The 24,195-nt window shown below is 32.7% G+C and overlaps 1 pseudogene; it reads left to right on the top strand.

The window, feature by feature from the left end:
- The first annotated feature begins 1,671 nt into the window (after positions 1-1,671).
- On the top strand, positions 1,672-14,353 carry LOC116130019 (annotated as a pseudogene).
- Positions 14,354-24,195: the final 9,842 nt, after the last annotated feature.

The raw sequence follows: 24,195 nt of genomic DNA, 5'->3' as shown, positions 1-24,195 counted from the left end.
TATGGAATAGAACCGAATGACCCGTTCCATATAAGGAACAAACATTCCTCATCCAAGGAACGGTCGTTTCTTATGAATGAACAGTTTTTCCTCTCTAAGGAACATCCATTCGTATTTAATAAAAGTCATGATTTCACATGGTAAAGTTAACTTAGTGTCACGTCTGCGTTTATAAGAGAAAGTTGTAAGATTTGTTTGTCTGCTTAGTATTACTCAAAGTTTTATCTGTTTACGGTTCTGAAAATTACGCTTTGGTCTAATATTCTCGGCCTAATCAAAGGCAAAATAACTATTTATTTGTTTCCTTATTATAATTTCGGAAATTATTACATTCATCAATATTCTCAAATTTCACTCAATAATTGCCCAATTAATTTTTTTTTTTAACAAATAAAGATTAGCCAACTGTATAATTATAAAAAACATTTGCAACCTGACCTACCCGGGGGTTGCTGGCGGGTTGAACCCTCTTCATTACGGGCCAGGTTAGGGTTGACCCGCCTAACCCGGCCCATTTGTTCCACCTCTAGGGAAGGTGGATTTACAATATTTTCCTCGAGATTTGAAGAACTAACAAATACAACAAAGGGTTTCGGATAGTAATAAATGCACCCAAAAAAATTGACTGATTACTTTACTATAATATTCTTTGTTTAATAATATATTGTTTTTAGTTTTTATTTTTTCAATTTTTATTTTAACTATATAGATAATAATATTTATTAATCAATTTTATATAACAAATTATAATTAAAATAAATATATGAATAGTGAAATGATTATTTAATTATATATAATAAACTAAAAATAACAAACCTTAAGTTCAATTAAATTACATACCAAAAAATGAATAAAATAAATAATAATATTACTTGTAAATATAAAATGATGTGAGAAATTGAAAATGTGAAGTCAACTCATTAAATAAAGAAAAATAATGTCAATTATGCAATAGTGTCATGTCATTTTGTATATTTAACCTCACAAACAAATTTTGTAATAAATTAATTAAAATTGAGTATAGTATGCTTCTATCTGTTATTAGTTCAACTTCATTTTTTAATTAAACAATAAATTTACTGCAAAAAGTTTAATTTAATGTTGCCTAACATGTATAACTCAATTAATTAAATTACTAATGTTAATTGTATGGATAATACTTTATACACAGACTTGCTCATATAAATTGATGTATTTTAAGATAATTAGATAACTTTAAAATTAAAAATAAATTAAATAATTAAAAAAATTACATAAATTATCATATCAATTTATAGAAAATAATTTGTGCATATATAATCACTCTAATTACATTTACAAAAATGTTATATCCACCGACAGATTGGTACCGAACAATTGCACCAAAATACGTGGATGTTGCCACGTTGGACGATAGAACATTGACTCAAATGGACGGTCGTCCAACGGTTTTGGATGGCCGTTCATACTCCTGGACGACCGTTCATAGTGGAATGGACGAGGGTCCATAAAAAGTAATTTTAAAAAAAAAATTACAAACGATGGACGGTCGTCCATCACATGCGGACGGCCGTCCCTATAAGGGAAGTCAAACTGAGACTGCATTCAATTTCCTCTCAGATTAAACTGAGAGTTATGAACTCTTTTTGCACTCTGTTTTGGGTAGTGCACGGTCACCCTGCTCAGCCATAAATGGCTGAATCTTACTCTTCTTCAAACCCTCCGGAAACAAAAGTGAACACAGACAGTTTAGTAGCAATAGAGGCTACTGTGGCTGTGATAGCACGAGACGTTTTCGGCCATCCTCTTTGGGCTTTCCGGAAGACGGTTGAGTGGAGAGAGATTTGGAAGGTGAAACTTTATGCAATCTGCCATACGGTGGAGATGGCTTCGCGAATGGGCATTCGGAACCTTTGGGTAGAGTCTGACTCATTATATGCAGCCAAGATGATTAACTCCCAATGCAAGCCCTACCAACCTCATTTGAAACAACATCAAGCTTCTTTTGGTCCTCCCCCTGAACGTTGACAGCACCTTGAATGCCACCTCATTTGAAACAACATCAAGCTTCTTCTGGTCCTCCCCCTGAACGTTGACAGCACCTTGAACGCCAGTCAAGTTGGAAATGCTGACTCTCTGAACCAAAGAAGCTATCTGCTTACAAGCCGTAGAGATGCTTGAAAGCACAATAGTGAGCTCCTACAATCACCCAGCTCCAGCGAGATGCTACATAAAAGGAGTTGTTATTGAGCTTGAGAATCGCGAGGTTTGAAAGCTTCCCAAGCCACCAAGGATTCTCACAACTCAGTTGGTTATTCGACAATGAGATCCAAGTCAAATTGGTGCAGTTGCTTAAACCAGAAGGCATTGGTCCCGACAACTGGTTGAAGTCAAGAATCAATGTCTGCAATGTTTGAATGCTACCAAGCTCCTGTGGGATCTCCCCATAGAGATTATTCAACCACAGCTTCAAATCCTGAAGCTTAGACAGAGCCCCCAAGCTTGAAGGGATAGTTCCAAAGAGAAAATTGAAGCTTTAAGTGGAGTGAAACAAGCTGTGAACAGTTACTAAGAGTTGGAGGAATGGAACCAGTAACATTGTCTTCTCTTGACATTAATGTTGTTGCAGTTACTAGGACATGAGACAAGTGTTTTGGTATCAAACCCACACAGTTGATAAGGAGAGAGACGAGATAGAGAACGAGAGCTTGATAAAAGAAGTTGTGACGAAGATGTAGCTGAAGTTGAAATTTAAAAATTTTTACAACCATATGGACGCCAATCTATCTTATGTGGACGGCCGTTCCATTTAAAATGGACGGTTGTCCACATAAGATGGACTGGCGTCCATCTTCTTTTTTGTTTTTATTTAAAAAAAAAAATTTGTATTGCTTATGGACACCAGTCCATCTATTATGGATGGTGGTCCATTGAGGTGGACGACCGTTTGAAAATGTTGGACGGCCGTCCATTTACGAGAGTCTTTTATCGTGTCTTACGTGATGACGTCCGAATCAGAGGCCACGTATTTCGGTTTCGGTACCCATTTTCGGTGTCTGTAGCATCGCTGTTACATTTATCGACGTAACTCATTTAAGCTTAAGACAAAACTTCATTTAATGAATGACCCAAATATTCCATTTACCGACCCCACCCGTTGAAACTTTATAAAGGTAGTTGCTCCACCACCACCACCAACTGTACAACTCCAAAACCCATTTTAAACTACTCTTGGCTAGGGCTGCAAACAAACCGAACAGTTCACGAACAACTCGTTGTTCTTTCGATTACTGTTCGATAACGTTCGCGAAAATTTGTTCCCGAACAATTCGATATTCGTTTGATAATATGTTCGATCGAGTTCGAACAGGGGTTGTTCATTCGATTATGTTCGCGAACATTATACGTTCGACTAATCCATCCGTTCGCGAACAATCGTTCGATTGTTCGTTCTTTTATGTTCGAAAAACATGTTATGCAATATTATAATTTAATTTTTTTTCATTTTTATATTATGTTTGATTTAGTTTGGATGAATTTTTTTTAATGGTAATCAATAATAAAATATTATGATACTTTTGTTTTTCTTATACATATAATATGTTTGGATTTTTTTTTTTTTTTTCCAAATGTCATCAATAATTAAATATATAAGTATATAGCATTTTAATTAAAAAGTAATAAATTATTATGATACATAGCATGACAAATTTAGTAATATAATAGATTGTATAATCAAGTGATAAATAATATAGTAAATCCAATAACATAATAGCTTTATATTTTTTCCAAATGTAATCAATAATTAAATATTATAAGATAGCATTTCAATTAATAAATAATAAATATAGTATGATAAATTGATAAACATAAAATATTGTATAATCAAGTGATGTATAGCATAACAAATTTAATAATATAATAGTTTAATTAAACCTAAATTAATCACATATTTGTATTGATCATATATTACAATAAACCCTCATACCACTATGAATTTATAGGTGTTGATATAAAATATATATGTAGACAGTAACAAATTAATCACACATATGTATTGATCATATATTATAATAGACTTTCATTCCACTATAAATTTATGGGTGTTGATACAAAATATATATGTAAACATTTAAAATATTTAGGTATTTACAAATTAATCACACGTATGTATTAATTATATATTACAATAGACTTTCATTCCACTATAAATTTATGGGTGTTGATACAAAATATATATGTAAACATTTAAAATATTTATGATAATTTATGTAATGATAATAAATATATGATAACCTATAATTTTGGTAATTTCATAACATATTTAACATATTTAACCTATGATTAATATATGTATGATAATAATTTTGTATATACACAATTACACATTAAATATAATAAATTAATCATACATATATGTTGATCATCTATTATAATAGACCCTCATTTCACTATGAATTTATTGGTGTTGATACAAAATATATATGTAAAAATTTAAAATATTTATGATAATTTATGTAATGATAATAAATATATGATAACCTATAATTTTAATAATTTCATAACATATTAAACATATTTAATTTATGATTAATCTATATATGATATAATTGTTGTGTGTGGTCTATATATATATATATATATATATATATATATATAGACAGGAGCGATAAGACTTTGAATTCGGGTGAGGTTTCAAGGGTGAAAATATGCCCGGGTTTTACTGGTGAAGGGAGGTACTTTGAGGTTCGATCAAAATTGATTCCTGCATCCATTGATTTCGCCGAAGAATCACCTTTGTGTACCACGCTCTGTAAAGATGGAATTAGAGTCCGGACTGTTGATCATTTAGTTGTCTGCTTTGGAGGCTAAGGGAGTTGATAATTGCGACATTGAGATTGAAAATTTGGACTGCGCCAGTCTAGGGGTTGAGGTTAGTGCTTTGGATTAGTTTTCACGCTCAAAGTTTGATGGGCTAAATTTAAGTTTGGACTGGTGGAATACATGAGTGTTATCTCACGCTCACCAAAGAGGAGACATGTTTTTCTAGTATATTGTTTAGTTGGGGATTAAGCTGATTTGCTTTCTTCAACTTGCCAATAGATTTTCTTCTGGCACTTGAAATTTCAATTGTAGAGGACGGGCAGAATTTGTTTTGCTACCTATTCAAGTTTTCGCTTTGGCTTCAGCTTCATAAGAGGGTGTATTTTGTCAGCCATTTTCATGAATCTACTTTGGATCAGCTTGGTATAAACATTGGGAGCGAATTTATTGGAATAAATAAATATTTTTAGTACAAGATAGGAACAAGTTATCACCACTCTGTTTTGCTGCTTTTGCATTAGGAATTCTTTGGAGTGGGAGAAGGCAACTAATTGAATATTCTTGAACAGTCATAGAAAGATTGATGATTGCCTACGATTAACTGACACAGGTTCCTAATTTTGATTAAAATAAAAATTCCCTCCAATCGTAGTTATTAAAATAAAAATTTTTAATTAGAAGAATAAGTTGGTTCTCAATGTTTGTCCTTAAACTTTATTAACTTCAATCCGATGAACGCTCAAGCGAGAGAATATTGGTTTACAATATTTTCCAGACTTTTGAAGAAACTAACAAAGGGTTTCAAATTTTCAGATAGTAATAAATGCAACCAAAAAAATTGATTACTTTACTATAATACTCTTTGTTTAATAATACATTATTTTTAGTTTTTATTTCTTCAATTTTTATTTTAATTATATAGATAATAATATTTACTAATCAATTTTATATAACAAATTATAATTAAAATAAATGTATGAATAGTTAAATAATTATTTAATTCAATATAATAAACAAAAATAAAAAAAAACCTAAGTTCAATTAAATTACATACTAAGACATCAATAAAATAAATAATAACATTACTTTAAGCCTATATACAAAGTGATGTGAGAGAGTAAAAATATAAGGTCAACCTATCAAGTAAAGAAAAAAGATCAATACTATTCTTACAATTGAGTTATACAATTAAGTTATACAAACAAACAAAAAACAAAGGATAAAATAGTTATTTTATATGAATTTTATCTATTTTTTGTCTGTTTGTATAACTAATCAATATTAAAAGAAAAATGATATGTCAATTATTCAATAATACTACGTCATTTTGTATACTTAACTTTTGTAAATAAATTTTGTAAGATTAATATTACTCTTAAGTAAGATGAGAGATGAAAGTATAATAAAATAAAAGGAAACTAAATTATTTTCAAAACAAAATTTCAGATTCTTTTCAATTTTTATTTCTTTAATTTTATATAATTAAACAAAGAGTATTATAATTTGTATTGGTAAACTAATTTAACCTCTCTCCCTAAGAGAACCCTTACAAGCTGGCCTGTATGATACGTAGCCGCCCACCAACACATTCAAGAGAAAATACTGTTCCTAGATACACTTTAATNAATTGAATAAGCATTTATAAACTCATAATAGTGTATGTTTTAATAACTCATTAATGGTTTATTAATAATAAAATAATTTTTGATTTTATGAAATCTCAAAGAGATTTATGTGTTATATCAAACCTCAAGATATATATATATATATATATAAACCAAATTTCATATTTTCCCTTACCAGGCTCAGCCCAAATTTTAAAACAAAAATCCAAAGTCTAAACCCAATTCCACATTTTCCCTTATCCGGCCTAAAATCCAAATCCAATTCCATCTTTTTCCTTTTGCATATTGCGACAGCCTCACTCACATCACAGTTCACAACCCCAATTTTTTCTGCAATTTTGAGCTTGCTCAACGTGACAGCCCCTGCGCCTCAACACTCAGCAATTAGGCGGGAATAAGATAATCAAACAAACAGAGACATAGTATAAAGGACTAAAAGAGAGAGATTTCAGTTTTAATTTTCAAACTCAGATTCAAGGAAGCTGCAGTTGATTCTCGTAAGTTATTTCCCTTTCTGTTTTCATGAATCACTGTTTGGCTCTTGAGAAAAGTCCAGATTCGTTTAATTTCGCTCATTTTACTCTGGAACAAACAGATCCTGAATTCAGTTAGTTGAACGATCACGAACTGGCATTTTGTTAATCGAACGAACACAAACAATCATCTTGTGTTCGTTCGAGTTCAAACACGAAATCAAACAGTCCTTTATGCTTGTCGAACGAGTTTCGAACGGGGCTGTTTGTTCGTGTTCGATTCAATTGCAAGCCTACCCTAAACCGCCCTGTTGCCATCCCTATCTATTAATGATTTTGACACAAAATATCTATTATACCCTCATTTGCCTTATTTGGTTGAAATTGAAGAAATCTAAAATAAATAAATAAATAAAAAAAGATAATAAGCTTTTGGAGACTAAAATATTAATTTTATAATTTTTAATGAAAATTTCTGAAAATTTTGTACCTAATTAATAATACCCTTTAAAAGCTAATAAACAAGAGTAGTACAAAAGTCAAATTTATTCAAGACAATAATTTTATTATTAGGGTATGTTTGACATGTAAGATAGTATAGCATTAAGCAAATTGCATAGTATTTTCCTGCAAAGAACCCAGTTGGCAACTCTCTTGTTTTCATATTTTTGTTTAGTTGAACAAAAAAAAAGGTTTTCAGTGAATCTTACTAGGAGGTCGTGATCAATTGGAGGAGGCGAGAGATCGAAAGGCAATGCCGCAATTGGCTGAAAACTTGTGCTTTTTAATGAGAGCGTAGTAGTGTTCTTGGTCTTGTTCTTGCTCTCCTGATGATGAGTGAAACCGGTGCCATTTAGGAAATTGCGAGATGATAGTGAGTGGAGATGAGTTGACAATGGTGAGCTGATACTAAACTTCTCAGTATTATGACTTATGAGTAAGCAAAAATAACCAAATTACCCTCTCACAGATTATTTCTAACATTTAAAACTTAGTAGTAGATTATTTTCAAAACTTCCAAGGGATTTTATTATTTTATCATACATCAGGGAATTGGTGTATTAACTCTTTTAATTATCACAAATATGAAAAGAAAGAAAAAATAAAAATCTGATTATTGTCGCGTTTTAGTTTAGGGTATTGACTCCAAAAATTAAGTATTGTATTTGTATATGATGTTTTTGTTTTCAAAAATACCAATAAAAAGTTTTAATGTGAATGAATCTTTTTATAATTACTAAAATTTATATCTATACATCTATATAATCCTAAAACACTTGCTATTTGAAAGCCACATAGGATTATATAATTGTTGCAAGTATCAGACCTGCAATCGAACCGAATACAAACGAACAGCTCCGTTCGAAACTCGTTTGATAAGCATGAAGGGGTGTTCGATTTCGTGTTCAAACTCGAACGAATACAAGATGATTGTTCACGTTTGTTCGATTAACAAAAGGTCAGTTTGTGATCGTTCGACTAACTCGTAAATACCTATTCGAATAACTCATTCAATAACTTATAAATACCTGTTCAAATAACTCGTTCGATAACTTGTAAATACCTGCTCGAATAAAAAATATACACCAACTTTCCAATTCATACTCTAAAACTGAAATATACAACAATTTATAATTCATACCCATTTAATTCAATATTTGAAAATAAACCAATTCTCTATCTATATTTATATTTTAAATAAATCAATAAAGACTCAGTAAATTAAAATAACTAGCCATCATAAATAATAAAACTTCAAAATAAATTTAACAGAATAATAAATTGTTCAAAACAAATTTGGTTCCATATCAAACATGACACAAACAAAAGGAATTTGCATTTTGCATATAGAATATATATATATATATATGTGTGTGTGTGTGTGTGTGTGTGTGTGTGTGTGTGTGTGTGTGTGTGTGTATAATCATAGGTTAAATATGTTATGAAATTACCAAAATTATAGGTTATCATATATTTAGTATCATTATATAAATTATCATAAATTTTTTAAATGTTTACATATATATTTTGTATCAACACCCATAAATTGATAGTGGAATGAGGGTTTATTATAATAGATGATCAATATATATGTGTGATTAATTTGTTATATATATATATAATGTGTAATTGTGTATATACAAAATTATTATCATACATATATTAATCATAGGTTAAATATATTATTAAATTATCAAAATTATAGGTAATTATATATATGTTGTCATTACTGTCTATATATATATATATATATTTTATATCAAACCTATAAATCCATAATGGTATGAAAGTTTATTGTAATATATGATCAATACAAATGTGTGATTAATTTATGTTTAATTAAGCTATTATGTTATTAAATTTGTTATGCTATATTTCACTTGGTTATACAATAAGTATGTTCATAAATTTGTCATATTATATTTAATTAAGCTATTATATTATTAAATTTGTCATGATATATATCATTTAATTATACAATATGTTATGTTAATCAATTTACCATACTATATTTAACGAAGTTATTATATTATTAAATTTGTTATATTATACATCACTTGATTATATAATATGTTATGTTCATCAATTTAACATACTATATTTATTATTTATTAATTGAAATGTTATCTTATAATATTTAATTATGATTACATTTGGAAAAATGTGAAGCTATTATGTTATTGGATTTACTATATTATATATCACTTGATTATACAATCTATTATGTTATTAAATTTGTCATGATATGTATCATAATAATTTATTACTTTTTAATTAAAATGCTATATACTTATATATTTAATTATTGATGACATTTGGGGAAAAAAATTCCAAACATATTATATATATAAGAAAAAAAAAAGTATCATAATATTTTATTATTGATTACCATTAAAAAAAAAAAATTCATCCAAACTAAACCAAACATAATATAAAAGTAAAAAAAAAATGAAAAAAAAAATATAAAATATAATAATGCATACCATTTTTTTCAAATATATACGAACGAACAATCGAACAGATTTTTCACGAACGAATAGATCAGTGGAACGTATAATGTTCTCAAACATAATCGAACGAACAGCCTATGTTCGAACTCGATCGAACATATTATCGAACAAATTTCGAACTATTCGCGAATAGTGTCGAACAGTTATCGAACGAATATTGAGTTGTTCGCGAACTATTCGGTTCGTTTGCAACCCTAGACTATCAGCATGTTATTAATTTAGATTATAATTGTTATATGTGTCAGGATGTTATTGGTCTAGGCTATTTGGTATAACTACAAGCATTCAAGGTTTTGTAGAAACACTTCACATTTATATTTATTGTTTTATGTTTCATTATTTTTTATGAATTTTGTTTGATTGTTGATTTTGGCTAATTGAATGTGAAGGCGCACATTTATGTTATTTGTGAAAGGGTATAGATACATGAATAAATGTAAATATTAATGGATTGATAAGGTGTATTATTGATTTTTGTGAATGTGTAAAGATACATTGTACCAGTCACAATATTCATTACTTTAAATCCCATTTATATATGTCGATATATTAACAGTTTGTTACATGATTTCTCTAGTCACTTTTTAATTCTTATTTGTGATTATTTTCTTTTGGTTTTTCCAGCTTATTGTTAAACTTTTTATTTTGATTTCATGTAGTTATATACTTTTGGTTGGAACATAATATTTGTTGTCATAGTTGGGAATTACGTGCTATTGAAGGTAATGTATTCATTTGACTATGCTTCTTTAATTGCTAGGAATTTATTTGCTATTCTATTGTTATATTCCCATTCAATTGCTTATCATGTTTGCTATATGGTTTTTTTTTGAAAGGGTATGTAAGTTATTGTATGGTTTTAACTATTTCATTGTTTTAGTCTAGATGGTGAATCGTACATCCTCCTACAAAATTGTTAGACCAATTTGTCAAACTAGCAATTTTATTATTCAATTATAACAAGTTATAAGAAGACATATGCGGACCATTCCAAACAATTTATTTGTCAACTGCTATATTGAAAAAATCTATGTGGCGAGCAATTATGATCAACGGTTTTGTTGTTATTTGCTGATGCTTGTGCCGAACCATTTTTATCATAATGTTGTTGACGATTGTACTCTATAATTGTAGTCAATTGTCGAACCATTATGTTTAATTATAAGAGTCAAGATGCAAAACTATTTAGATTGTACAGTACAATTACAATAGACCATTTGTCGAACATTATCCATTTAACAATTGTAATATTGTAGTGTCCCTTTTAGTTAATACTATATGAAAAGTTTATTTCATGTTGTTCATCATAATTGTTGCAAGCAAGTTGCCTACCAAAATACAATCAATAAACATATCAAATGAAGATTATACTATAGAATTACAAGACACCAGATGCTGAACCATTATTTATTGTATTATATAATTGTAACAATCAGTAGTAAATTTGTTATAACTTGCTTAATGAATATTCAATTAACAAGCAGTTTGAACATTTGGAAACTGGATAGATAGGGCTTTAATTTGATATATTATATGTTGAATTTGGATAACTGTAAATCCATTGCCGAGCCATTCATTTTATCATTACACATATTTTGTTTTCCTCTATTTCTCGGTTTCCACTGAACAGTTAGTAGTAAATTCACTATAACTTACTCAACACAAATCCAATTGACGAGAGGTTTGACTTTCTAGAAACTAGACAGAAAGTATTTAATTTAATATATTAAAAGATGAATTTGGATAATTGTAGACACACTACTGAACCATTCATTTTATCATTACACACATTTCAGTTTCCCCTGTTTCTCGGTTTCCACTAAATAGTCAGTAGTAAATTGGTCATAACTTGCTAAATAAAAATCCAATTGACAAGCGGTTTAAATATTTGGAAACTAGATAGACAGTAATTTGATATGTTATATGCTAAATTTTAATAGCTATAGACCTACTGCCGTACCATTAATTTTATCATCACACACATTTCAGCTCCCTCTATTTCTCAGTTTCCACTTAACAGTCAGTAGTAAATTTACCATAACTTGCTCAATAAAAATCTAATTGACAAATGGTTTAAATATTTGGAAACTAGACTGACAGACCTTTAATTTGATATATTATACACTAAATTTAGATAATTATAGTCCCATTGTTGAACTATTCATTTTATCATCACACACATTTTGATTTCTCCTATTTCTTGGTTTCCACTGAACAGTTAGTAGTAAATTGACCATAACTTAATAAAATTCCAATTGACAAACGGTTTGAATATTTAAAACTAGATAGACAGGGATTTAATTTAATATATGCTAAATTTGGGTAACTATAGACCCACAGTCAAACCATTCATTTTATTATCGCACACATTTTGGTTTCCTCCGTTTCTCTATTTTCACTAAATAGTTAGTAGTAAATTGACCATAACTTGCTCAATAAAAATCTAACTGACGAACGGTTTGAATATTTGGAATCTAAACAGACATAGCTTTAATTAGATATATTATATACTAAATTTGGATAACTGTAGACCCACAACCGAACCATTTATTTTATCATTACACACATTTCAGTTTCTCCAATTTCTCAGTTTCCACTAAATAATCAGTAGTAAATTGACCATAGCTTACTCAATAAAAATCCAATTGACGAGAAGTTTGAATATTTGGAAACTAGATAAACAATACTTTAATTTGATATATTATATGCTAAATTTCAACAACTATAGACCCACTTTCGAACCATTCATTTTATCATCACACATTGTGGTTTTCTCATTTTCTTAGTTTTCAATGAATAGTCAGTAGTAAATTGGCCATAACTTATTTAATAAAAATCTAATTGATGAATGATTTGAATATTTGGAAACTAGACAAACATGCCTTTAATTTGATATATGATATCTTGAATTTGGATAACTGTAGACCCACAGCCGAACCATTCATTTTATCATTACACATATTTCGGTTTCCCCTGTTTCTCGGTTTCCACTAAACAGTCGGTAGTAATTGGCCATAACTTGCTCAATAAAAATCCAATTGATGAACAGTTTCTAGTCACAAAGTGTTTGATAGATTAGCCCAACCAGATGTGAAAACTTTTAGTGCTCTGTTTGCCGGTTATGCACATCAAGGGTGCATAGATGTAGCAAAAAACCTCTTCAATGAGATGGGTTGTTTGAGAGTGGAACCTAATGTGTTGTCTTGGAATGGTATGATTGCAGGGTTTAATCATAGTGGACATTATGAAGAGGTAGTTCTTTTTTTCAAAGGATGCATTTTGAAGGATTTACACCTGAGGAGCATAGTGTTTCTAGTTTTCTTCCGCTATGGGCGACTTGGAGATTCCCAAACTTGGGATTTAGATTCATGATTTTGTGATTAAAGAGGGTCTATTGGAGAATAAGTGCATCAGTAGTTCACTAATTGATATGTACGAAAAGTGTACATGCACCTGTAATATGTCCAAAGTGTTCCATGAAATGGAAAATTTGGATGTAAGTGCTTGCAATACTTTTATTACGGGTTTCTGTAGGAATGGTCTTATTGACAATGCATTAGAGGTCTTTAGGCAATTCCAGAGCCAAGGAGTGGAATTAGATGTTGTGTCTTGGACATCAATGATTGCTGGTTGCTCACAAAATGGGAAAGGTATTGAGGCATTGGAACTTTTAGAGAGATGCAGATAGTGGGGATGAAGCCAGACAATGTTACAATACCTTGCTTGCTATCAGCCTGTGGAAGTGTTGCAGCATTGATGCTCGGGAAGGAAGCTCATTGCTTTTCTATCAGGAGAGGTATTTCTGATGATAGTAACGTTTATGGGGCACTAATTGATATGTATGCAAAGTGTGGAAGGATTCAAATGTCATGACTTTGTTTTGATATAATGTCATCTAAAAACTTGGGTTGATTGGAACGCTATAATGGGTGGATATGCTATGCATGGAAAGCCTGAAGAAGCTATAGAGATTTTTCATTTGATGCAAAAGAGTGGACAAAAGCCTTGTTCTATTAGCTTCACTTGTGTATTATCTGCCTACAGCCAAGCTGACCTAGCTGATGAAGACTGTAATTTTTTTGACAGCATGTGTAAAGAGCATGGTATTGAAACAAAGGTAGAGCATTATGGTTGTATGGCGACCCTTCTAGGTTGTGTTGGAAGGCTAGAAGAGGCATATAACATGATTGAACGAATGCCTTTCGAGCTAGACGCTTGTGTTTGGAGAGCTTTGCATAGTTCTTGTAGAGTTCACAGTCATGTGAGTATAGGTGAGGCTGCTGCTAAATATCCCTTTGAATTGGAACCTACAAATTCTCAAAACCACATCTTTCTATCCTATATATATGCTTCCAAAGGCAAGTGGATTGAGGTTGATGCAGTGAGAGATACGGATGGACAACAATTCATTTACCAGGACAGTCGATTTGAATTTGACTAACTTTCCAAATATCAGTATAATGTAAATGAAATATGCAGAGAAGTTTGCAACTTAAACTTCTATTCTCAATTATTAGTTGATTACTATTTCTTATGAAAATTATTGGTAACTTATTTCCAGACATTTTTCCAACAATCAATTGACTGGCCTTATGCCTAACCTTACTGGCTTGAGCAACCTGCACTATGTGTAAGTAAACAGAACTTTAAAAATGCTTGCCATCTTTGACATCTTTGTACATCTCTCACTCTCTCTTTTACTATTTCACATAACAATTAACAATTAAGGTTAGCAGGAAACAACTTATCCAGCATTCAGACTTGGAATGCTTGAAAACCATTATATCTCTCTCTTGTTCTTCATTTCAATGTCAAACTATAAATGTCTCTTGTTCTAGCACAATCTTTCTGCTTGAATTGCTTACCATAAGTATGTCTATAATGGTTATTGCCCAACACTGGCAGAATGATGGAGCACACACAACTTCAGGGATCAATACTTGTTGAACTCTTTAGTCTCCCTCGGTTGGAGTGATTGTTAGTATCAACTTATTCTCAACGACCACCACATTGAAATTTATCATAAACAAACATGAACTGCTAGCCTAATCAGATGGAATGATGTTATAATCTAATCAATTTGATTATGGTTGCAGGGTACTAAAAAACAACCAGCTCAATGGAACCTTAGATATTGGTTCAAGCTATGGAAGTGAGTTGGAATTCATTGATTTCCAGAACAATTCCATAGATTTTATTGAAGCAACAGGATACAATAAGACATTATAGTAAGTTAAACTCTTCAACATCGTTCTTCCCTTGCTTGTTTTGTAACTTTATGTTACTTGAAGGTGTAACCTTTTCTTATCTATTTTTTCCAATCTTCATAATAATCCAATTTGTGAGAACTCAGAAGAAAACAACTGCTCAGCTCTGCAAGTTCCACATTCCTTACCAACAAACAGTATGTTGTGAGACCTGTTCATCTCCACCAATCGTTGGAGCCTTAAGTAGTTATACTTTAGATCCTTGACCTTCTCAAATTGGAAAAACACTAGTTACTACAGTATTGTCAGAGACAGGTTCATGAACTCTTTTAAAGCATCCTCAATTATGGTTTCCTTTTTCATCTATAAACAAGAAAAACACCATACTTAGAATATGAAATTAAATTTATTTACTTATTATTAAGTTTTGGGCATGGGTTGCGATTCCATACGTTTGTAATTCTTGGGACTAATGCTCATAGAGTCAAGAGTCTATCACCGAGCTTCTTCCGTCGCTTCCTCTTTGCCATGAGATTCTTGGATTTGTAGTCATGATCTCTGGAATCATCATACTTATGTTTCCCCTTCACCATTCGTGAATTACTGCTATTGAAATTACCATCTTCTTTGACAGATAATCCTTTGAACGCGCAATCTTCATATTGATATTCCATTTCTAGAGATAATATGGTGGCTAAAGCTGATATTCAGTTCAAGAAAGCCCTTGAAATGATTGGTTATATAACTTCTTCTGACAGTGACAATATTCAAGTCAGAGATAGAGATTAATCCCTACTGTCTACATCTCTATAAAAAGTTCCTGTTAGAGTAGATGCCCTAGAGCCAATCAATTATTGTAGAATTGACTCTTTGTAATAATGTTCATTAATCAATAATAAAAGGCATTTTATTCTATATCGTGTAAATCATTATTATTGCAATATGTATTGATATATGTCCTTAGAATGGTAGAACTGTGACGAGGGTATCAAGTGTTTCAAATCTTGATAGTGAGAACCCTTTGAGCACATATGGTGGCCATTCTAGAAACGTTCATAGCCCCAGTATTATTCTGAAGAAAGGGCACAGATAATACGATAAGGCTATCATAGTTTTAAATGACCCTATCGAAAGGCAGTGACTTATCTCACTTGTCAAGGTTGTTTGGTGACAACTTGGTGCAACACATGGGTGCTTGCTATAGGCAAATACACCGCAGCAAGTTCATTGGACTGACCCACCAGAGGATTCCATATGGATGGTAACCCCAGTGTCTATGGAACAAATCTTCTAACAAATGATGGTGCATGTGATCATTAGACTTGAGATCACCGGAGCGCCTTGTGCACCGATTGGTGCAGTTTGACACTAGCCTAATGCAGTTCTATTCAAAGCAATCAATACGGTGGTGATTGGCTACATCAAGGAGTGTGTCAAGACTATGGTGGATAGACAGAGGATTCATCATTCCAGGGTATGGAAGAAGTTATCTCACAGCACAATTCAATAAATGGCAATGACACTAAAACTGTGGCCACAATGGGATTGAGTTGTTGCTCTATCTAGTTTATAATACAAGTCATTGGTCCAGAAACTGAATACATAATATCGAGAGTAACCGAAGGTTGACACTATTTTTATGCCTTCGTCTCGTCGAGATAACGTATGATGAAATGATCAAATTGTACAGTAACCATATTGTTGACAAGTAGCTACTTTGCTGAATCCGAATCTATTAGGTGGCCATGATGCCTTGTAAGGGGCCAATCTTGGTCTGTGTATTAGTGAGACAATTAATTGGTGTTAATCACGATACTATACATTACCGGCATGATGAGGAACCTATGGGTCACACACATAGAAGATAATTTAAGACTCAGGAAGAAAGAAGGGTGTTTTTGTCTTTTTAGGCGAAAGGGTATTTTGGTAATTTCACAGTGCAATTAAATTTGCTGAGGTCGTAGCCTTTATTTAATTTGTTAAAAAAATTAAATAAGTGAAATTACGTTTAAATATGTATTCGCATATATTTAAATAAATTATCATTATTGTTAAATGTTAATATATATATTAAATATATATTAATTGATTTTAATTGAGATAATGATGAAATTAAAATAAATATCTAATTGAGAGTGTTTGGAAACATGGGGTGTTTGGGTTGTAGTCGAAGCCTATTCCATATGGGAATAGGGCAATTAAAATAACACTATAAAATTAAAGTGTTAATTAAAAATTGGTAGGGGTTTTTTCATTCATTCACTTTGATTGAAAAAGAGAAATACACACAGCCCCAAACTCTCTCCCACGTCAGATTTGGTTTTGCTTTGAAATCAAATCTTTTTTACTTTCTTCTTGGTTCTTAAGGCTAAGGAGGATCTAGCAAATCCCTCCTTAGTTCCTTGCGATTGTCTTTGTGTGGACTTCATCGGTTCGATCTTACACTTGGGTCGGTAGCAAAATACGTTCAGAGACAACTTGGAGGAGCCTGCAAACGTACGTATGATTTCTTAAACTCTAGATTAATTTTCTACAGATTCTTGTTTTGCATAAACTGTAATTTTTGTGCCCTGATTTTTGGATTCTATGGAATGATCCGAGTTGTTATTAATTTTGTTTTCCGCTGCCTCAATGGATCATTTCTTAACAATTCTAATGCCTTGTTGTTGTTTGCACCATAGAATACAAAGAAAAGAAAAAGAGTAACTTGTAAAATGAAGAGTGTTATCTTTTCTGCATTACCAACTGAGATTACAACAAAACTAATAAAGCAAAAATTTACTGTTTACACCAACGTTGCAGACATATTTTATCCTACATTAATCTAAAGCCATACAATAATACCAACTAACAACAACCATTATAGACACATCCCACATAACCTGGCAATACAAATCTAAGTATTACAAAATGAATTAAACTAGGCTACCTCACTAAATGACAGACGACAGATTGCATTTCTATTTGGAGCCAAAGCATGTTCAAAAACCAAGTTGACAAACTACTGCATTTCCAGCCAATTATCAGAATTTAACACTCCTCCTTGATAGTTGGCTAGAAATACCAAGTCTGAATCTGAATTCTTCAAACTTGGCTTTGGAGACAGCTTTAGTCATAATGTCAGCCACTTGTTATTCACCCCTGCAGTGCATTAGTTCCACTTCACTATTTTGTTCAACCTCTCTCACTGCATGGAACTTTATTTTGATATGCTTTGTACGTCCATGATGCATTGGATTTTTGGCCATAGCTACCATAGATTGGTTGTCACACATGATGGCAGTAGGTTTGATATGCTTCAGCTTTAAGTCTTTAAGAATTTTCCTAAGCCAAATGGCTTGATTCACAGCAGTAGCAACATATATGTACTCAACTTCAGCTATGGATTGAGCCATGGTTTCTTGCTTCTTGGAAAGCCAACAGATAGCACCATGATTTAGGAAAAATGCATATCCAAAAATGCTCCTCATATCATCTGTTGAACCAGCCCAATCACTGTCTGAAAAACCAACCAACTTGAAGTCTTCTATTCTCCTAAACCACACCCCAAAATCAGTGTTGCCCTTCACATATCTCAACACCCTTTTAGCAGTCTGGAAATGCGTCTCGGTTGGTTGACTGCCAAAAACTTGATGCGTTGTTATTATAACATGCAATATAGCAAGTGCACTAGTCTAATGAAGTAATAAAGTGATAAGAAAAGTATCGTTCCCACGAGGATTGGTTGCTAAACACTAAGTTTTCTACTGTTTTCAAGTTGGAGCAATCGAAAATGTTTAGATTAATGGGAGAAAATTGAACCTAAAACTAAAGCAAAATTTCTAAGTATTGAAATTAAATTACGAAAGAACGATTTAACACAACGATAAAATTCAATTTAGATAAAAGGGTAGGGTTTTGACTTCATTCAACTCTATGGATTAAGTTACGGATTATGCCATTTCCATCTTCACATGCAATTGGTTGCAAACTGAATTCTCTAAATTGTTAGTCATACCTTCTTAGGCTATGACTTCCTACTTTTCTCTATTACACTTCCACACCTAACAATTTGAAGAATAATAGATTCAAGTTCATTATGCTCATAGAATCCTAGATTGATTTCATTGGTTCTTAAATATATCTCTAGCATTTAATACTACAATGGTGATTACCAAAGAAGCTTAATATGAATCATTTCTCAATCTCATCACATTCATCAAATAAATTCAATAAAATAGGACAAACACACAACCTATGCAATAGAAGATGGAAATAAACAATAATCAATTCATTAATCCATAAAAGTTGAAGTTCATCAAAACCCTAACCCACAAAAGAGTTAGTTCATACTTAAATCACGAAAACAGACAATAAAAATAGTAAACTCGGAGTTCAACATTATAAGATTAAGAGAAAAGATAAGAGATCTCCCCTAGTTGATGAATCCACCAGATTTAATCCCAAGTCCTCTCACTTTTCAATCCAAATCCGTCAAAACTAAGCTAAGAAAAATGGAAAAAGCTGCTCTAGACTAAGGAAAACGCGATCCTTCTCAAAATGGCAAGGTTTTTCTTATATACCTCGCCCCAAAACCTAAAACTTAGCCTAAAAACGAAACTGTGTGTTTTACAAAAACTGGAAAATGCAGACTTCTCCGCGACAAAGAAGACTTCTCGCCGCGGCGACAAAGTAAACTGAAATCTGGTGCGCAACTCATTTCGCAGGGGCAAAGCTTCATGAAAATTATGAATTTACAGAATTGCCCTCTGCTTGCTTCTTTGCTTGAATCTTCGATCTTCGGTGCTCTCCCTTGGGAACAAGCGTCATAGTGCTTTACTCTATTTTAGAACTCTCCCAACTTCTGAGATCCGCTTACTTCTGAGTCCAGAAACTCCAATTCAGTCTTTATTCGCTCAAAATGTCCATTTTAGCCTGAAACACGAAATGTAAAGAATTAAGTAGCAATTCAGGCATGAATGAACTAAGAAGTATCTAAAATCTGGCCTAAAAGCTTAAATAAAATAGTATAATCCTCGGATTATCAAATACCCCCAAACTAGAGACATGCTCGTCCTCGAGCATCAGGTACAAAACAAAATGAAAGAAAGACACAAACGCTCAAACAATACAAAACAGCAAAATAAACAAATCATTGACAAGAAAAACAAGAGACTCGACTCATAAAACAACTGCCTAGAATTTATACCAATCTCAAAGGTTGTTGCAAAATTATTGTTATAAAAATGTTTAACACTCTAAGAAGTTATAAGTTGCATCGACTTTCTTTCTCAATTGGTTCCCCCAAGTAGGTAATCCCCACTTCAATCCACCTTCCGACTTCCCGGATTATTTTATGCAGAAATACAAAGTTTATCAAATGGTGGTAGGCTCCATAAGCCTAAATATCGAACTACTCTCCACTAATGAGGATTAGACATCGCTAAGAATCAAAAGGTCTTTGCAAGCTTGTAGCGTTAGGCTCGGGTAGTGGGCTCCAAGGAAAAGGATAGGATAAGCAAATAAGAGAATTTGGTTACCTTAAAGCAAACACTGAGACTAAATCAAACTCCCACTTCCTTTCTCAACCATCACTCAAGATGTCAACCCGATTAACAACCCTCAATCATTCACAATTCTTATTTTTGCTTCTACAATGCAGTTCTTGAGAGAAAAAAAATTGAAACTTCTTTTTTTTTTTTTTTTTTTTTCGAAGATGGAAATAAACAATAATAAAAAATCAAAACCATTCACATTGAGGTCAACTACCTCTTCTTATTCTTTCTGCCCTTCTCACAACCCCCAAACTATTCTTTTGGTTCATTCACACGACTCCTTAGGTTCTTTGTGTTTGCATTAGGTCCAAAAATTTCTCCTAAAGGGTATGATAAAGTGTTTAGGGTAATTGGATTTGACAATTTTTGAATTGCAAGAAAAATACGGCAATGAAAATCTCATAAGGCTCAAATGGGTGACTAGGGAAAAATTATTTCATGGGTCAGCTAGAAAGGCTCAAACGTTTTTTAAAAAAAATTGGCTAAATCATTTCTTCAACAATGTCTTATTCCTAAAATTTCGCCTCAAACACTTCTCTACTAGGTTCTAGAGTCCACCAACATTATCAAAGCTTTACCTAATCACATAAAATGAATCTAAGCATGCCGAAATAGATGAAAATGGTGGTTGAACAACTCAACAAACCTCAATCAAAATTCAGTCAATAAACATAAACTTGAAGCAATGCTTAACATTTTTCAACAATAAAATCGCAATAACCCTATTCTCATCATTGATTTATACAATTCATCATCGGCAAAAACAATCAAACCAAAGTAAAATAAACAAAAGTTCAAAAATTTCTAATTTTTCCTTCCCCCAAACAAAAGATGACATTGTCCCCAATGTCCAATTATGCAAAAATTAGGAATAGAAAATCAAAAAGAAAAACAAAAATGACAAAGGTACGAGATAGTTCCCTGATTAATCTGTGAAGTTGAAGTTTCACTCAATAGTGTGCACACCCGGTCCTTGACTTTTTGTATAACCAAAATCTATAAAAACAATTGAAACTGTGGTGTCTACTGTGTTAGAATAATTCACTGACTAAATTGAAAATATTACAACCTAATGTCGTCCTTGCAACAACTACAAAATAAGAAACAAAACTGAAACAATCCAAAACAAAAATTATCAACTGAGTTTGATGTTTGAAATGAAAAACATAATCAATTAAAACAAGGAAAAATAAAAGTAAATAGAAACAGGTGCTCCGGTGCTCATTCTTCGGCATCCTCGTCTTCCTCGTCGTCGTCCTCTTCTGACTCAGAGCCCATCCACTCTTCTGAATCCTAGTCAGCCCATTGGAATTCTGCCGTGTCAACATTGAGCTTGTTGAAGCTACTCTTCTGCATGTCATACGTCATCTAGGTCTGCTCAGCCAACCAATCCTGACGTTTTTCCATACGTATCATCTGACCCATCATCTGCTGTATCATCTCCTTCATAGTAGCTGTGGAGTTGGAGGATGTGGCAGGGCCTTATATGGTTCTCTGTCATTTTGTCCCTGCTCTTGGTTGCTCAGCTTCTGGACATTCAAGATGCTTTTGATAATAGTCTGAGTTGAGGGTTAGGGCAGCATGAATATGTTGCTCATCATCATACACCTCAGCTCCAGCTTGAATGCTCAAAGCTGTAATGAGATGTGGGAAAGAGTAACTTGATCGCCCTCGTTTGGCGGCATGCTGAATGTTGTTCAGGATAATTTGTCCCACATCTATACTCTTTCCTGTGGCAATAGAATAGAGTAATAATGCCTTCTTATAAGTTACCGTACTATAGTGTGTTTCCGGCATCATCCTCGCACTAACAAAGTATTGCCATAGCCGAGCCATCGGTGTCAAATTAGTTCCCTTGAGGGTTTTCTTTCTTTTCTTCGACACTGCCCAAGGTGCATCCGGTTTTGCAATTATTGGAAGAATGATATCATCCTTAAACGTTGACATCCTAAACCTCGCATATTCATCCCGATCAATCCTTGGCAGGTTATAAAACTCATTGATCACCTTTGCCGTAAACGGCACATCAACCCCTCTTACAAATGCCGACCCTCCTCACACTCCGAGAGGTTGGCATAAAACTCCCTTACTAACGGCTCTACAGCTGCTTGTGCAGGTGCACTCATAAAAAGTTCCTAATGTCTCCCTCGACTCCAGCCCAAGGCCTGACTCACGGTTAATCCATGCTCTAGAATAAAGCCCTTATCTTTTCTTTTGATTGCCCCTTCATATCATTTCCGGGCCTTCTTACTCACGAATCGGTTGTCCACTTTCTTTCCTTTTCCCTTTCCCTTGGATGGAACCTTGACTTTGAGCGGCATTTTCTCCAAAATTACACTTCAACTCAACAATGCAACCCAAAAATTCAAACCTAAGTGTCCTACGACAACCAATTCAATCCTGCAAAAATTGACAACACTTCCAAAAATTCGCACTTAGACCCCCAGACTACGATTTCTCCAAATTCAACCAAACACTCCAAAACTCAAAACCCACACTTCTCAATATCACACCATGCACAATCAACCCTTCCTCAAACAAAATCAAGCTCACAAGACCAAAAATTTCACACTCAACCAACAATCAAAATTTTTCAGATCCACAAATCAAAACTCGAAATTGTACGATAAAAAGCTTAGGGAACTTGAAATCTTACCAATACTAAGGATTATTCGCCACCAATTTAGCAAAAATCAGCCCAGATTGGAAAACTTTAAATTTCTTGAACTCAAAAGTTTCGTGAATTTTTCACAAAGATTGTTGTTGAAATGCGTTGTTTTGGCTTTTAGGAGGGTTAAAGAGTGAGAAACGTCGCTTGGAAATCACTGGGAAAGCTTTGAATTGAATGTTGGAAAATTTTTCTCTGAAAGGCGTTTGAGAAGTTTTGTGAAAATGAAGCGTTCAAGAAGAATTTATACACAGCAGCTTTCGCCGTGGCGAAGATTGTTCTTTGCCGCGGCAAAGTTCTTCATGTTTGAAACCCTAAAAACCAACCCATTCAATCTTGCGGCAAAGTTAAATTCTTCGCCGTGGCGAAACATTACAGTAGCTACTCGCCCCAGCGAAGAAAAATCTTTGCCGTGGCGAACTTGACTTAGAAAAATTTCGTCCAACCTTCTTTGCCATAGTGAAGACAAATTCTTCGCCGGGGCGAAAACATACAAGAGCTGCATCATTTTTCAGGTTACATCGCCCCAATGAAGAACAATCTTTGCCACGGTGAAGTCTAGGACTTTTCAACTTCATTTTCATACGATGTACTTCTTCGCCCCGGCGAAGTCTGGAGCATTTTCTTTCCTTCGCCTTAGCTTAAAACTTCACCTGAAACACTAAAAAACACACAAATTAAAATTCATTCAAACTCATAAGAAAACCAAACAAATTCAAACACAATGAAATGAAACATAAATAATTAAAAACACTTAGGTTGCCTCCCAAGAAGCGCTTGTTTATAGTCGGAAAGCTCGACTCTCTCGATCTTTCAAGTCGGAATGTCAAGTTGGATTGGGATGGACTTGTAACTCAACATCCCATCTATGTAT

This window comes from Pistacia vera, unplaced genomic scaffold (assembly GCF_008641045.1).
Source record: "Pistacia vera cultivar Batoury unplaced genomic scaffold, PisVer_v2 Contig217, whole genome shotgun sequence".
NCBI classification, from domain to species: domain Eukaryota; kingdom Viridiplantae; phylum Streptophyta; class Magnoliopsida; order Sapindales; family Anacardiaceae; genus Pistacia; species Pistacia vera.
This window is presented reverse-complemented; position numbering and strand designations above follow the sequence as displayed.